Source organism: Anabrus simplex, chromosome 2 (assembly GCF_040414725.1).
Source record: "Anabrus simplex isolate iqAnaSimp1 chromosome 2, ASM4041472v1, whole genome shotgun sequence".
In the NCBI taxonomy this organism is placed as follows: Eukaryota; Metazoa; Arthropoda; class Insecta; order Orthoptera; family Tettigoniidae; genus Anabrus; species Anabrus simplex.
The window spans coordinates 732,579,239-732,596,307 of record NC_090266.1 but is presented as its reverse complement, the minus strand read 5'-3'; the positions used below and the strand labels follow the sequence as shown (position 1 = coordinate 732,596,307).

The 17,069-nt window shown below is 43.3% G+C and overlaps 1 long non-coding RNA gene across 1 annotated transcript in view; it reads right to left on the bottom strand.

Moving 5' to 3' along the window:
• LOC136863078 (uncharacterized) overlaps positions 1-17,069 on the bottom strand; it is an 86,537-nt gene that overhangs the window by 34,574 nt on the left and 34,894 nt on the right. The window lies entirely within an intron of this gene.

The window sequence follows — 17,069 nt, the reverse complement described above, 5'->3', positions numbered from 1 at the left end:
ATAACGTGATTAACAACCGAGATATTGATACTAACTCCATATTTTAAAATGGAACGGAACAAATCCATACCGCTGATTTAAAAGTTCATCTGCGTACAAGTTAAAATATGTAAGTATTTTCAAAATCGGACAATTACGTTTTTAGATATAAGTAAGAACAGCATGTGCTGTTTTGCATGCCGCATTAGACGGCGTGAAGTCGGGCAAGGACATATTGAGGCGCAAGCAGTTTCCTGGGAGTGAGTTCAGCCACAGAATGGATACCAGGCATGTAAGCACCTCGTACACATGTGATGGGTTTGCAAAGTGTGTATGACAGACGAACACACGACAGGACAGAAAGGGTTGATGTGTTTAAAAGGAATAAAATAAGATCTTTGCCTTGAAAGGAACATAACGAAAGCTATAATTGTCACTGGTTTTAGTGTACAGTTCATACTACTCTATGAGTTGAGAAATAAACATAACACAAAACACCGGAAGAGCTCCTTCTAGAAAAGCAAATGGTCAGAGCTGATCGTGGTGAGATGGCAGCAACACTATTATTTATGTTTTATTTTTCAAGCATTAATCTCCGCAGAGTTCCAGCGCGACTGTAGTAGCGTGCATTCGGGAGAGCGTAGGTTTGAGTCCTGCCTCGCCCAACCTGAAAGTGATTTTCATGGTGTCCCATGTTCAACACCAGGCAAATACCGGTTAGGTAACTTTGTGATAGGCTACCGCCGACTTCCTTTCCAAATCCTTCCCATTCCCATCCATGAGAAAAAACGCTAAACTGAGCGCAACCTATTACATGTCAAAACAAAACATTACAACTTTAATCTCCCTTCCCCGTTGTGTGTTCGCCGTACAATAACGTTGCACACCCAGGGTATGTTACGGTACATCACATTATGTTTACAGTACATGCCTGGTATCCGTTCTGTGGCTGGAATCAAGGCCAAGAAGCAGCTTGCGCCTCAATATGTCCTCGCCCCGACTTCACGCCGTCTGATGCGGCAGCAAAACCACGCATGCTGTTCTTATTTATATCTCAAAAAGTAATTGTCCGATTTTAAAAATACTTACATATTTGAACTTGTATACAGTTGATCTTTTAGGCCAGCTGTATGAATTTGTGCCGTTCTATTTTAAAATATGGAGTTAGTATCAATATATCGGTTATTAATCACCCCATGAGACTAAGTAGCACGTTATTTTACAAGGCCTCGGGTACCATTTACGAATATGAAAACAGAATGCCGATATCTTTAATGGTTTAGAAGTAATTTCTGTGTAACATGTTAGGTGAATAACCCTGTATAGTCGCAGAGACATAGGCCCGTACCGAGCTCGATAGCTGCAGTCGCTTAAGTGTGGCCAGTATCCAGTATTCGGGAGATAGTAGGTTCGAACCCCACTGTCGGCAGCCCTGAAAATGGTTTTCCGTGGTTTCCCATTTTCACACCAGGCAAATGCTGGGGCTATACCTTAATTAAGGCCACGGCCGCTTCCTTCCCACTCCCAGCCCTTCCCTGTCCCATCGTCGCCATAAGACCTATCTGTGTCGGCGCGACGTAAAACAACTAGCAAAAAAAAAACATAGGCCCGTATTGTATTTTCGTGGAAAGTTTGGACAGTAAAGTTGGCCCTATGTCGATAGGTAAACTGCATTTTCAACATAACAATGCCTTTAAAAGGGAAGTGGTTGACATAAGCTCTATTGGAAAAAATCGTTTAAAAATTGTAGCTCGTACGGCAAGATCTGCAAATTTAATTGTACCATATGATGTTTTTAAACAAAGGAATTTAGAAACTTACATTCCAAACTTCCTAATACATAAGCAGGGTATAATCAGAAATGTCGACACCACACTAAGCGAGAAGGAAATTTTAGAAGAAATTGTCTCTCCATATCCAGTTGAGCGTATTAAGAGATATACCAAAAGATCACATACGAACCATGATCAGGTTATAGCAATCCCAGTGTGTCTCGCAACTTTCCGATCGCAGTCCCTCCCTACTCATACAGCTACAGTATATTGGGAACACGCTGTGCTGTGGAACCGTATGTTGTCCCGGTAGTGTACTGTGACATACTGTATGTAGAGCTGGGAACGGAGCAGTTGCTCTTATGATTGCAATCGGTAGTGCGAGTGCAGCGCTCCCTCCGATATTCTTCTGCTTCTTCTTCTTCTTAATTTGCTTACCCTCCAGGGTTGGCTTTTCCCTCGGACTCAGCGAGGGATCCCACCTCTACCGCCTCAAGGGCAGTGTCCTGGAGCTTCAGGCTCTCGGTCGGGGATACAACTGGGGAGGATGACAAGTACCTCCCCCAGGCGGCCTCACCTGCTATGATGAACAGGGGCCTTGGTGGGGGAAGGGAATATTGGAAGGGATAGACAAGGAAGAGGAAAGGAATCGAACCCCCCTCTACTCAGCTGACCTCCCGAGGCTGAGTGGACCCCGTTCGCGCCCTCGTACCACTTTTCAAATTTCGGGACGCAAACTGAATTTCAAATGATCAAAATCTCTTATTCATAGCGTAACAAATAATGAGGCAATCTTGAAACGACTGCAGCATTTGAATGACAAACGTAGAAAAACACATGCATCTGTGGACTTAGTACTGAAACCTAAATTGTAAATCCACCCAAGATCACCATTACTACATTGCCCATATTAAAGCATTTGAATTTTCCGCCAGTGAATTCAATCGGAGGTCTCCAGAGGAAGAGCGAAAACAATTGCTCCGCTCCGCTCCTACCGTTCTCAGCTCTAGCCAGTCTGTTTTCGTCTTAGCTATGTCATGTTCCACAGTTTCATCTGAGATTGCATCGGTTCGTCATTGGACGTAAAGCTGGGAAACGGAGCAGTTGCTCCTATGATTGCAACCGGTAGTGCGAGTGCAACGCTCCCTCCGGTATTCTCTGGTAGTAAACTGTTGCTTAGAAACCAATCGGTGCTTCGGTGGGCGAGCGTAGGGCGAGCGGAGGACGGAGGAACAGTACAGAATGTGTGCTCGCTTGCCGTTCCATCCGTGGTGCGCAACGGATGTGCTAGCGACATTGTTGTACCGGGAGGTACACCTCAACGCCGCGCATTCAAAATCAGCGCCTTAAGAATCTCCTCGGGCCGAGGACCTTTGGGGTTAGGCCCCTTAAAACAACAAGCATCATCATCATCATCAAGCATCTCCTCTATTGATCAATAGGTGAAACTGATACTACACGAACTTGGAACTTTAATCAGAAGATGCCACCACTGAAATATTAAGTAATTGTTTTGTTGTGAAGTTTCTTAAACTGACTGAATTTCTCCTTGTTTTGTTTTGCTATACATCAAGAAGTTTGGACATTTTTCTACAGATGACACTACTAAAAACCCTGATCATGCACTCTGGTGCAGGGTGAAGGAACTTGTAACTTAAAGAAGTTTCATATTCCTAGGTTTTCCATAACTGATCTATGTTCATTTATTTTTGTGTTGGCAATACTTCCTTTACTTTCCGCCAGTTTTGAATCCAGCCAATCACGAATTTTTGCAATCAATTTTCAACCAATCCCGCATTTCTTGTTCACTTTGAATCTGCCAATAAAAATTAAGAGGGTGTGTCCTGATTCGACTTGAATGATCTCGAACCTTCCCTGAGGGTTTATAAACTGCAGCTTTTCATGTTTCCTTATCAATTGATCACCGTCTTTATAAGAGTGTGTGTGTTAAGGCAGGAGGCGGGGCCGCCTCTTTCTTCGGTCAGCAGAACATCTATAAGGTAATGGCCACATAACTTCATTCTTTCTTGCTACCTCCGCAGCCTTATTCGAGGGGAAGGTCCGAATCTTAATTATGTAACAGTACTTTTCTAAAATGTAACTTTTCTTTCGGCTAATGTAAAAACTTCATACAATCTTTAACTGTAAATCGGGGATAGAGAGTGAGTTACCCTCTCGAGCTCACCTCCATCTTGGTTTGAGGTGACTACGTTTTGTAACTGTGTTCTCCTGTAATGTGTTATAGTAATTTCCATTCGAAGCACCTCCGTAGTTTGGGAATAGCCCCTGCTTCATCGGCCGAGAGCCCTATAAGTTTTAATATTTCATTATCTGGAGTGCAGTGTTCGCCTCCATTCAGTTTGTGTTCGGACCGTTTATTTATCCTGTTCATTTTTCGCAAAGTCCTTGTAGGGTGGGTACAAGATACCTCTGTGTAATTATACTTCAATTTGTCAATAGTGCCTTGAGAGGCCAGAGATTGTCAGATTTTCAGGTAATGTTGCCTTGTGTAGTCTTGGAAAACTGAGAGCCTATTAGCTCTTTTTCAAAGATTTGTAACAGTAAAGTGTTTCTTTGGGAGGCTACATATTGTGATTTAGGGAGCAAGTGCTCTTGAATTAGGGGATTTCTGCCCTTAACTAAATACCACTTCCAATTGTAAAGTTGTAACCTAGGGGCTTGTAGGCCAGAATTGTCAAGATCCGAATCTTGAATTTTCCAATTTATGATATTGTCATTGTACCTGATATTTCATTGTTATGAAAAATTGTTGTTAAGTTTGAAGTTCTAAAAGAAATATAACCTTCAGTTCAAGTTTTAAATTAATTTTGATGTTGTAGATAGACCCATTCCCCCCGGCACCTTCTTTAACCTCTTTCTGCTCCACGGGTATCCCCGTAACAATAGTAAATACTGCTTTATAAGTATGGCGAAGGCGAATATATGAAATGTATACATTATCATTTATCGTTCGTGTTTCATTTGTCGATTACTTTTGTAACAATTTGCTTTACGTCATGTCGTCTTTTGGCGACGACGTGATAGGAACGGCTAAGGAGAGCAACTTCTAGGCATGAAACTGGAAAACGACGTAAAACCATCGTCAGGGCTGCCGATAGTGGGGTTCGAACCCACTTTCATCCGGGAGATAGTGGGTTCGGATACCACTGCCGGCAGCCCTGAAGATGGTTTTCCTTGATTTCCCACTTCTCCTTCCGGCAAATGCCGGGATGGTACCTAACTGAAGGCCACGTCCGCTTCCTTCCCACTCCCAGGCCTTCCCTATCCCATCGTCGCTATAAGACCTATCTGTGTTGATGCGACGTAAAACAAAACAAAAATGTATCCCCGACCCAAAATCTCACGCTCCAGCACACTGTCATTGTGGCTGTATCGGTGGGATACCGCTCTGCGTCCGAGGGAACACCCAGCCCCGCAGGGTAAATTGATAGAAATATTCTTCTTCTTCTTCTTCTTATTATTATTATCGTACTCCCATAACCACTTCTGTGGTTTTCTGCGAATTTAAGGTGCCACCTTCAAGTACCGCCGAACAAAGTTGGAACTGAAACCACAAGCTTGATCTCAGAAGGCCAGCGCTCTACCGTTTGAACTACTCAGCCCGGTACAGCATATAACCAGTTCCAGTCAGTTCGTACTCTTCAGTAAAAAATGAAATGGCATATGGCCTTTTTTTTTTGCTACTTGCTTTACGTCGCACCGACACGGATAGGTCTTATGGCGACGATGGGATAGGAAGCGGCTAGGAGTTGGAAGGAAGCGGCCGTGGCCATAATTAAGGTACAGCCCCAGCATTTACCTGGTGTGAAAATGGGAAACCACGGAAAACCATCTTCAGGGCTGCCGACAGTGGGGTTCGAACCTACTATCTCCCGAATACTGGATACTGGCCGCACTTAAGCGACTGCAGCTATCGAGCTCGGTATATATGGCTTTTAGTGCCGGGAGTGTCCGAGGACAAGTTCGGCTCACCAGATGCAGTTCTTTTGAGTTGACGGCCGTAGGCGACCTGCGCGTTGTGACGAGTATGAAATGATGATGATGACACATACACCCAGCTCCAGTGCCAGCGAAATTAACCAATTAAGGTTAACATTCCCGACCCTGCCGGAATCGAACCTGACACCCCTGTGACCAAAGGCCAGCACGCTAACCATTTAGCCATGGAGCCGGACGTACTCGTCCTTAACGAATGAGCTACGAGCATAATTAATGCAAGAGCATCATATATAATACATTTACACGCAGTGGAATATAATTATTACTTAAACGTTTTTACTATTAATAATACTGTAAATGCATTTGCAACGGTATAATATACGCCAATATTCAATCTACAGTATTCTATCCACCTGCACCTATTGCAAACTGAATGTCAGCAGATCAAAATCTGTTATTCATAGCGTAACAAATAATGCGGCGATCTTGAAACGACAACAGCATTTGAATGAGAAACGTAGGGGAACACATGCATCTGTGGAATTAGAGCTGACATCTAAATTGCAATTCCTCCTAAGATCACCGTTACAACATTGCCCACATTAAAGCATTTGAATGTTCTGCCAGTGAATTCAATCGGAGGACTATCGGAGGTCTTCGGAGGACGAGCGAAAACAACTGCTCCGCTCCTACCGTTCCCAGCTCTAGCTGTATGTTTACGTTTCGGCCACTGTCAAGGACGATGTAAGTCAAGAGTACCGCGATTAAATAGATGTGTGGGTCCACACTTTACAGGAAACTGTGATAATACCACGGAAGTTTGTTGTGCTCTCTGTCGAGGTTAACGTTTTGCTTCAGTTAAGAACTGCCCAGTGCACATTCGACAGCGTGACATGAAAAGGGCAAATGCTTATAACATACTTCCTATTCATTCATCAATTGAACAGCAAAGTCAGTGATATGCTCAGGTGGTTCCTTATCATAGTGCTCTGCCATCAAAGCAATCATCACAACAGTTATCCCATCCACAATATCAAGGACAACAGGAACAACGGCTACTTTCACCGCATGATGTCCGACTCCGTGGCTAAATGGTTAGCGTGCTGGACTTTGGTCACAGGGGTCCCGGGTTCGATTCCCGGCAGGGAATTTTAACCATTATTGCTTAATTTCGCTGGCACGGGGGCTGGGTGTAGGTGTCGTCTTCATCATCATTTCATCTTCATCATGACGCGCAGGTTGCCTACGGGTGTCAAATCAAAAGACCTGCATCTGGCGAGCCGAATTTGTCCTCGCACACTCCCGGCACTATGAGCCATACGCCATTTCATTTCATTTCCCATATGCGACGGAACATGGAGTGCTCATTAAGTATCCCATTAGCCACGAACTATAAGTATGGCTAGACCTGCCATAGCGAATAAGGAAAGTTTAGAACATGAACTTGGTCACAGAGATATCAAGGTGGCAGCAATTTCCGAGACGTGGTTCAATGAATCAAAACTTATATGATTTAGAAATTATGACATTCTACGAGACGATCAATTCGATGGAAAAGGAGGCGCAGCACTTTTCATACATAACGCAGTTGCTTTTAAGGTATTGCCTGTCACAGTGGGGGTAGATCCTGGACTACAGTTCGTTGCAGCACGTATCCGTTCACCTGCGCTCGAGTTCACATGTATTGTAAACCAGACAGAATTATAACACCAACAATTTGGAATCAAATTGTATCTCCATTGGCACCACCCTACCTTATATGCGAGACCTCAACGTATACAGTACCACCTGGGGGTGTCCCTTCACCAACCGACAGGGCTGCAATATTTTACAGACAGTCGACACATACAATCCATCCATGTTGAATGACGGCTCACCAACACTAGTTCCGTCCATATATCATCGTCCATCGGCAGTTGATATAACAATGTGCTCTCCCAACATTGCCACAATCACTCACTGGAATGCACTTAAAGACCCACTTGGTTCAAATCACTATCCAATACTTATAAACATTGATATTTCTCCTACGAGTGACCCCTCAACATAATCCATCAGGCATATCAATGGTGCAGACTGAACGCTTTTTACGGATAGAATACTTGAGGAAACTCGCTGTTTCCAGACCCAGACATCTGCAATGGACAATTAAAATACCTTTATAGAGATGATGGAACGTGCTGCTCATATATCTCTCCCGCCGAGAAAACCTCCTGGACAGGAGAAGAACACTCCAACAGTATGGTGGAACGCTGATTGTTCCCGAGCCATTGCTCTCCGGCGGAAGGCTCTCCGAGAATTCCGAACACACCCTACCCAAGAAACATATATATATCATCAGAAGATTTCTGCTCGAACTAAGCAATTACTCAAGAAAAATAAGAAACGTAGTTGGCAAAAATATTGCTCCACATTGAATAAGGAAACCCCAATAGCAGAAGTATGGCACCACATACGTCATTTGCGCAACAGAAATTATACTACTCAGGATTTGTCACTTGATACCTCTTGGTTAGAAGATTTTGCTGATAGAATTACGCCACCATCACCTAGTTATCCACCGAGTACATTTAATTGACAGCAATCTGAACACTTCCTCTGTTCGCCATCTACAATCAACGAGCTCCGAGTGGCCAATAAGAACTCCGCCAATACAGCACCGGGCATAGATGAGATCCGATACCCCATGTTACAACACCTTCCTGACGAAACATTGCAGCTTTTCCTCCGATTGTCAATGAACATTGGTTTCAAAAATGCATACCTTAGTCATGGAATACACAAATTGTAGTACCCATCCTCAAGCCAGGAAAAGAGCCAGGAGGTCCAGCAGAATATCGAGCTATTGCCCTTTCTCCTGCATTGGAAAAAGGGTGGAAACATTATTAGAAATCGCTTGGAATGGTGGCTGGAATCACAATCTCTGTTACCTCCTACTCAAAATAGATTCCGCAAGGTCCGTGGCACGTATGATAACCATGTCATACTAACCACAGCGATTCATACAGCTTTTCTAAATAAACACTGCCTTTCTGCTCTCTTTTTGGACATATCAGCTGCGTATGACAATGTAAGAATACCAATACTAATGGACAAACTGACTGCTCTTGGATTGCCTCCAACCTTTGTGTCGGGTATATATCAATTTATACATGTTAGATAGCTTTATTTTTGTCATAACCATAAACTTCTCGGACCACGACGATCGACCCAAGAACTCCCTCAAGGTGCAGTACTTATTCCCCTACTATATACCATTTATACCCGAGATTCTTCAGTATGCTGACAACGTATGCATTTTTACTTCAACGACAATACCTGCTGCCAAGTGTCGTCTTGCAGATGCTATGCAGCATGTAAATCAGTGGTTACATCAATATAGGTTAGTCCTCTCAGTAAATAAATCCTGGGCAGTAATATTCACAAAGCCGGCCCCGTGGTGTAGGGATAGCGTGCCTGCCTCTCGCCCGGAGGCCCCCTGTTCGATTCCTGGCCAGGTCAGGGATTTTTCTCTCGACTTGAGGGCTGGTTCGAGGTACACTCAGCCTACGTGATTAGAATTGAGAAGCTATCTGACGGTGAGATGGCGGCCCCGGTCTCGAAAGCCCAGAATAACGGCCGAGAGGATGCGTCGTGCTGACCACACGACCCCTCGTAATCTGCAGGCCTTCGGGCTGAGCAGCGGTAGTTGGGCAGGCCAAGGCCCTTTCATGGGTGCTAAATACTGTGGAGTTTGGTTTGGTATTAGCAATATTCACAAAAAGAAGAATTCAACCACCAATATTAAACTTGATCCTGGGATCAAACAACATCTTGGTTCAATCATAAACCAAATTCCTCGGACTGGTTTATGATTCCAGACTCACGTGGGCTGCTCATATGCAACATATCCAAATTGGAACAAGGGATCAATATCCTACGCACATTAACTCGGACTTTGTGGGGAACACCCCCATCGATACTATTAGTGCACGCTGATCCGCTCGAAGCTGGAATATGGAAGCATGTTTTATTTCAATGGCAAGAAAACGCCTACTAAAACTGGATAGTCTTCAATTTCAGTGCATTCGCACTTGCCTTGGAGCTATGAAAACCACGCCAACTATTAGAAGCCGCAGAAATGCCCTTGAAAATCCATGCGCAGTTTCTTTCATATAAGTTCATATTAAAGCAAAATCACTCTAAAAATTTAACAATGCTAACATCTCTTCGAACATTACAACACTTACCAGACGATCAACACCGGCTTTCTTTGAATCAAAGATCTCTCCTGCTGCAAAGTACTCACTACTGACCCAACACTGTCAAAAGAGTCAAACATCTATGATATATCAAACATGATATGTCAAACATATATGATATTCCATTTGAGCACTGCATAAGTCCTATGGAAGTGAACAGATCACTAACATATCTACAAAAAGATTACAGATTGGCGCAGTTATGTCAAGATGAATTGACTCTCCGGTATCCTTTGTCTGTTAAAATTTATACTGATGGCTCAAAAATACCAATACGCTGCGTAGGATGTGCATTCTAATATCCTGATCGAAATGAAGCTCAAGGTTTTCGTCTGCCAGAACATATTTCTATCCATGCAGCAGAAGCAAAAGCCATTACAGAAGCCCCCAAATATACCAGACGATTCTACCGTAAAATTATCACTATCCTGACCGATTCACTGAACGTCCTTTCCACACTATCTATACCGCTTATCCTCCAGAAACCCAATATCTACCACATCAATATTATTAAAAACATATGAACTCCAAAAACGCGGTTCCAGAGTAAACTTCGTATGGGTCCCAGCCCACATCGGGATACCACATAATGAATGTGTAGATGCCTTAGCGAAATAAGCTTGTGTCTGTGGACAGGTCATGAATACTCCCAGCAACTTCATGGATTATACAGTGATTATATAGAAAAGAGCCTATAGTCAGTGGACAAAGAAGTGAGAGGAAACACAAAGAGCCACAAAAGTAAATTTTACTCAACGATCAAACAAAATCCCCCGCGACGTCCTTGGTTCGCACAATGGAACACTCGACGACGATTCATCTCGACAATCACTCGAATGCGATTCAATCACGGAAGTTTTGGAAGTCACCTTTATCGCATTAATGTAGTGGGGACACCATACTCTTCATGTGATGGCCAGTCGAGTCAGGACCAAAACCATCTCATTTTTGCATGAGCTCATTACCACCAACAGCAAAATGTGTTCATTACATCTCTACTTCATGCTAAGCAACAGTTACCAACCTGTGTAAGTACACTACTGGTGACTAAAGACAAAAAAGTGTATACTGTTATTAGGAACTATGTAACAAAAACTGGTCTACAAATTCGACTACCGAGCTCGAGAGCTGCAGTCGTTTAAGTGCGGCCAGTATCCAGTATTCGAAAGATAGTAGGTTCGAACCCCACTGTCGGCAGCCCTGAAAATGGTTTTCCGTGGTTTCCCATTTTCACACCAGGCAAATGCTGGGGCTGTACCTTAATTAAGGTCACGGCCGCTTCCATCCCACTCCTAGCCCTTTCCTGTCCCATCGTCGCCGTAAGACCTATCTGTGTCGGTGCGACGTAAAACAACTAGCAAAAAAAATTGACTGATTTTTTGTGGATATTTATGTGATTATAATTTGATTATGTGCAACATACCTGTCTTTTTATACATATATTCTAAACTGTGACAATAACTTTTAATGAACTGTAAAGTTCAAACCAGCGTTTATTCATATCCAGATGGCTGTTTGGTCTGGTACTGATCTAAAGCCAAATATTTTTTTAAGTTACCCCACAGATAGAAGTCAAGTGGCGTAAGATCGGGTGATCTAGTGGCTCATTTATTAGGACATGAAGCATGAAGATGGAGTACTACAAGTATGAGTTAACAATGATATAAAACTAAACTAAACAAACCCCACGGGGCAACATTTCTTACAGGTATTGGTCTACCAAGTGAAAGCTGCTCAGTTCTAAGGCCTGCTTAATGTCCATTGACAAAATGTTACTCGACCATCGAAATTATGTCCGTGGAGCTGCTGGTGTAACTACAGATGGTACGGGTGAAATATACTGATATGCAATATTCGCATAACAGACGACCGGCTGATGTTGGTTTGTCGTGCAAGTATCCGTGTACTAATATGAGGATTATTCCGGACAGCGTCAAAAACAGGCTCTTCATTTGGACCAGATATATAGGAACATCTGTAACAATAGGTAACCTTCCAAAAGTCCCAATTACCGGGCGAGTTGGCCGTGAGCGTAGAGGCGCGCGGCTGTGAGCTTGCATCCGGGAGATAGTAGGTTCGAATCCCACTATCGGCAGCCCTGAAAATGGTTTTCCGTGGTTTCCCATTTTCACACCAGGCAAATGCTGGGGCTGTACCTTAATTAAGGCCACGGCCGCTTCCTTCCAACTCCTAGGCCTTTCCCATCCCATCGTCGCCATAAGACCTATCTGTGTCGGTGCGACGTAAAGCCCCTAGCAAAAAAAAAAGTCCCAATTACCGAGCTCGATAGCTGCAGTCGCTTATGTGCGGCCAGTATCCAGTAATCGGGAGATAGTGGGTTCGAGCCCCACTGTCGGCAGCCCTGAAGATGGTTTTCCGTGGTTTCCCATTTTCACACCAGGCAAATGCTGGGGCTGTACCATAATTAAGGCCACGGCCGTTTCCTTCCTAGGCCTTTCCTATCCCTTCGTCGCCATAAGACCTGTCTGTGTCGGTGCGACGTAAAGCAAATAGCTAAAAGTCCCAATTGACTGTAACAGTCGTTCAAGGTTACGGAACGTATTGGCAGTCTTCTGTCAGGGAACTGTTCGTGTTACAGACGTTGCGAATAGAATGCATTCACCCTTCTCCATAATTTTTTTTTTGCTAGGGGCTTTACGTCGCACCGACACAGATAGGTCTTATGGCGACGATGGGATAGGAAAGGCCTAGGAGTTGGAAGGAAGCGGCCGTGGCCTTAATTAAGGTACAGCCCCAGCATTTGCCTGGTGTGAAAATGGGAAACCACGGAAAACCATCTTCAGGGCTGCCGATAGTGGGATTCGAACCTACTATCTCCCGGATGCAAGCTCACAGCCGCGCGCCTCTACGCGCACGGCCAACTCGCCCGGTTCTCCATAAATTAGCAACGTATCAAGTTACTCGTCTCTCGAGTATATGGTGAGTGAACGAATAACTGCTCTGATGAGACCTAGTAGGTGTTGATAAATACTGTGTCCCCGTTACAATGGAGCGCGCTCTGTCGTTCAAAAGAATATATAGTATACGGCTGGATTCGAACCACAACACTACCGATACACAGATACCAACGTTCGGCTCCATGGCTAAATGCTTAGCGTGCTGGCCTTTGGTCACAGGGGTCCCGGGTTCGATTCCAGGCAGGGTAGGGGATTTTAACCATAATTGGTTAATTTCGCTGGCACGGGGGCTGGGTGTATGTGCCGTCTTCATCATCATTTCATTCTCATCACGACGCGCAGGTCGCCTATGGGAGTCAAATCAAAAGACCTGCATCTGGCGAGAAGAACTTGTCCCTGGACACTCCCGGCACTAAAAGCCATACGCCATTTCATTACAGATACCACATGCAACCGGCACAGTACCGACACGACGTACTACTAAGCTGCGGCCATTCCATCCCGAAAGTTAATATCCCTGCCAGAGTTTTCATTCATGGTTTACAGCGTTCTATTAACTTTCCACCATTATCGATCACGTGGCATAACCTGTTAATTTGATCATAATACGGGTACATGTGTTATTTCAGGGAGCAATACAATTCCATGTTTGTACAATAGTCCGTAGGATTGGGCGGGGAAATTGTGCATAGTCGTTTTTCCTTTGCTGGTCCCATGGCTAATTTACACTGCTGATACACAGACAGGATGCAGAGCAATATCGATCTTAAAGAGAAATGTAATGCTGGTTGGGTTTCATAAAACTAAATAATAAGGCGCGGGTGGACCACCCAGCTTATTCTTGTGCAATGTACTTGATAGTCAAACTACTGTATGTGTAATCGTATTAAATATAAATTCAACCACTTTACCAATTGTGAAAATCTAGAAATCTTCCTCGCCATGTAACGTTCCAGACGTTACAGTGTAATTATGTTAATTTTATTATGTGTAATTAATTCAGGAATTTTACGTCAGGATATTTATTTTGGTATGTAATTGTATTATAATTCATGTTTAATCATTTGCTCACTATCATTTCATTACTTTGTAACTACGACTTGTAAACGAGGGCTGAATATCCTAATATTCACTTAGATTCTTGCGACATTCGTTTAAAATTAACTTGCAGTAGATTTCCTCTATCTTGCCACATCACCGAGGAAGAAGGAAGGACAAATTTAGACACCAAGTTCTGGGAAAAGCGAGCACGTGTTCAAGCGTTCTAACGTAAGCTACCGTATTTCGACCAGAATTATTCGAACTGATCACCGCCTATATTTTCAAAGGAGCGTCATGTTGCCATGGATACTAAGTGAAAGGACTAATAGAAGAACAGTTGATATCTTGGTTAAGACCCGTCAACTCTAATATCTGGAGTGGGGAGAGACGTGTCATCTGATTGGACCACGTGTAGCGACCTGTAATTAGCGCGAGAGAAGGTGATAAAAGGGCGTGTTGGAGCTCTTGGCTTCACTCTCTACATTATTCAGATCTTCTACGAGTCTTCTACGTTATTCTGATCGATATTATTCTACTTGATCTTCTACTTGATTCTTCGTCTCGATACTTAGAAATTCTGAATGAGGGGTGTATAGCCACTCTCATCAGGAAGTACGTACAGCTCGGCTACAAGACCGGTTTGAACCAGTCTAAGTCAATAGGAAGTATTAATCTAGATAGAAATGAAACTTCAGAGAACATTTTCAGTAAAGTTGGAAGGATTCTTAATTGAGTATCCTCTCCATATAACCCAAGGTGGTTCTTCTAACTATGACTTAGGGCTTATCTCCAATATACGGGATAAAGCATAATAGGGAGTGTTAGTTTTGAAGTCATCTTCCAATTAGTGGTGGGTGCAATTTGCAAGGTAGGAATGGTACTTAGCTGCAGATGAAGAGATTTCAAAGACGACCGGTGATGTTCCCGCTACAAGGATGGAAGCTTTCCAAGGACCAGCAGAACAAGACAACATGGTGAGCAAGCGAGTTAAAGATATTGCAAGTTTTCGCGAAGTAGAGTCATTCAATTTTTTGTTAAATTCATTTTCTATTTTAAATTCAGTTCTCGTTAAACCGTCGTCATTTATATTAAATATAATGAATAGTATTTTTCTAGTTCACTTTAATCAATCTGCCTTAATTAGCCTTTTGATTTTTAATTCTCCTGCTTAATGATTAGTGCACTATCACCCCACCCCTGTGATAAGAGTCCGTCCAAGCTTGATTATAAATTTTTATCTTTAAGTCCTCAACTTAAAGATTGGCGCCCTTAGCTTGAATGGTTGCATTTCTCGTTCGATGATTGTTCTCCGAGAGGGGAAGTCACAGCCATATAGGTGTACTACAAAGAACCAGATATAAGGGGGAGTGAATATTGTCTTCAACATTCTATGCATCTAAACGGATAAAACTACTTCATTCAGAAGCAGGTAAGGAATTGAAGTTAACAAGGATACATATATATCCCACGTCGTTCCATCATAAGCGATGGGTAGGCGAACGAGGTTTTTCCACCAGTTCCGGTCTCTGAACCTCTCTCCCTCCTCGATGTTTCCAAAGTATGTCCCCGCTGTTCATTATTAGTTTTCACCATGTTCTTGTACCTGAGTCTTGGTCGCCCTCTTGGTCTTTTGTCTCCAAGTCTTAGATCATACACCTGTTTCGGTAATCCTTTTTTTTTTTGCTGGTTGCTTTACGTCGCAACGGCACAGATAGGTCTTAAAAGGGGCCCATTCACAGTCGAGCCGGTTGGCGAGCCCGTCCATGTATAAAATCCACACCCCGAACCCGACTGGCTCAACGGTGACCATACACTGGCGAACCCGTTGGCGGACCAGTCCGCCAGTCTGTATTGCAAATAGTATGTGCATTGCCTAGTTTTTGTTATAGAGAAAGTGGGTTCGAATCCCACTGTCGGCAGCCCTGAAGATGGTTTTCCCTTGGTTTTCCATTTTCACACGAGGCAAATGCTGGGACTGTACCTTAATTAAAGCCACGCCCGCTTCCTTCCAACTCCTAGGCCTTTCCTATCCCATCATCGCCATAAGACCTATCTGTGTCGGTGCGACGTAAAGCCACTAGCAAAAAAACGTTTTTGTTATGGCGCAACGAAAACATTCCAAAGTGGCTGTAGCTGTTCCAGAATTTGTGCAATGATGAAGTAAAGAAGAAGAAACGCGTGAATGAAGGAATGGTTGAGAGATAAACTAGGATTTTCACACGTTAGCCTATTAAGAACTCTGTGCGTACAAGAACCTGCAGATTATAAGAACTCTCTGCATATGGATAGCGACAGTTTTTGCGAAAAATTGTTGGAGTTGATTCGGCCAAACATAGAGAAACAGGAGACACACATGAGAGATACCATCTGTGCTGAAGAGAGGTTAATTGTAACATTGCGATTTCTAGCGACAGGGAAAAGTTATGAAGACCTGAAATTTAGCAGTGCAATATCTCCTCAGCTACTTGGAAAAATCATTCCTGAGACGTCTTGGGCAATCTTCGATACGTTGCAGTCGGAATATTTGCACGTAAGTGGGCCTACACAATTTTGATTGTGATGTATTATAAGATCGTTTTTATAAAACAAACGTAATATTCTTTTGAAAGTGATTAGTTTGGGAAATGTTATTTCACTACTAATTATGAAATACAGAAAATTCCACTACTGTAGTAATGTATGATTCATACTTACAGTATTAACAAGTTAAGTGCAGAGGCGCGAGAGTCATATGTCATAGCACAATGGTCTATAGGCTAATAATATTTTGTACGAGAGTATCGGCAGACCATGGATTCTTCTTTTTCAAATTACTATTATTACTATTATTATTGTTATTGTTATTATTATTAGTGTTCGAATGTCGCACTAACACATTGAAGGCATTGCGTGACGCAAGGATGGGAAAGCTCCAGGACTCGCCCGGTACATTTCAATAAATTCTTCCCGGAACTGCTTATTCTTCTCAAAAGTCATTGTTATTTGAGGTAGGCCTAATTAACTCACACAGAAACCAAATTAAACTACAGACGAAACCACAGTGAGCCGGTCAGGTAGTGGCATACACACACTGACGGGTTGGCGAACCGGTCGGGTTCGCTGGTTTAGCAGTCGAACCGCCAACACGGACCCAACCTCGAGCCCAACCCTCAACAACC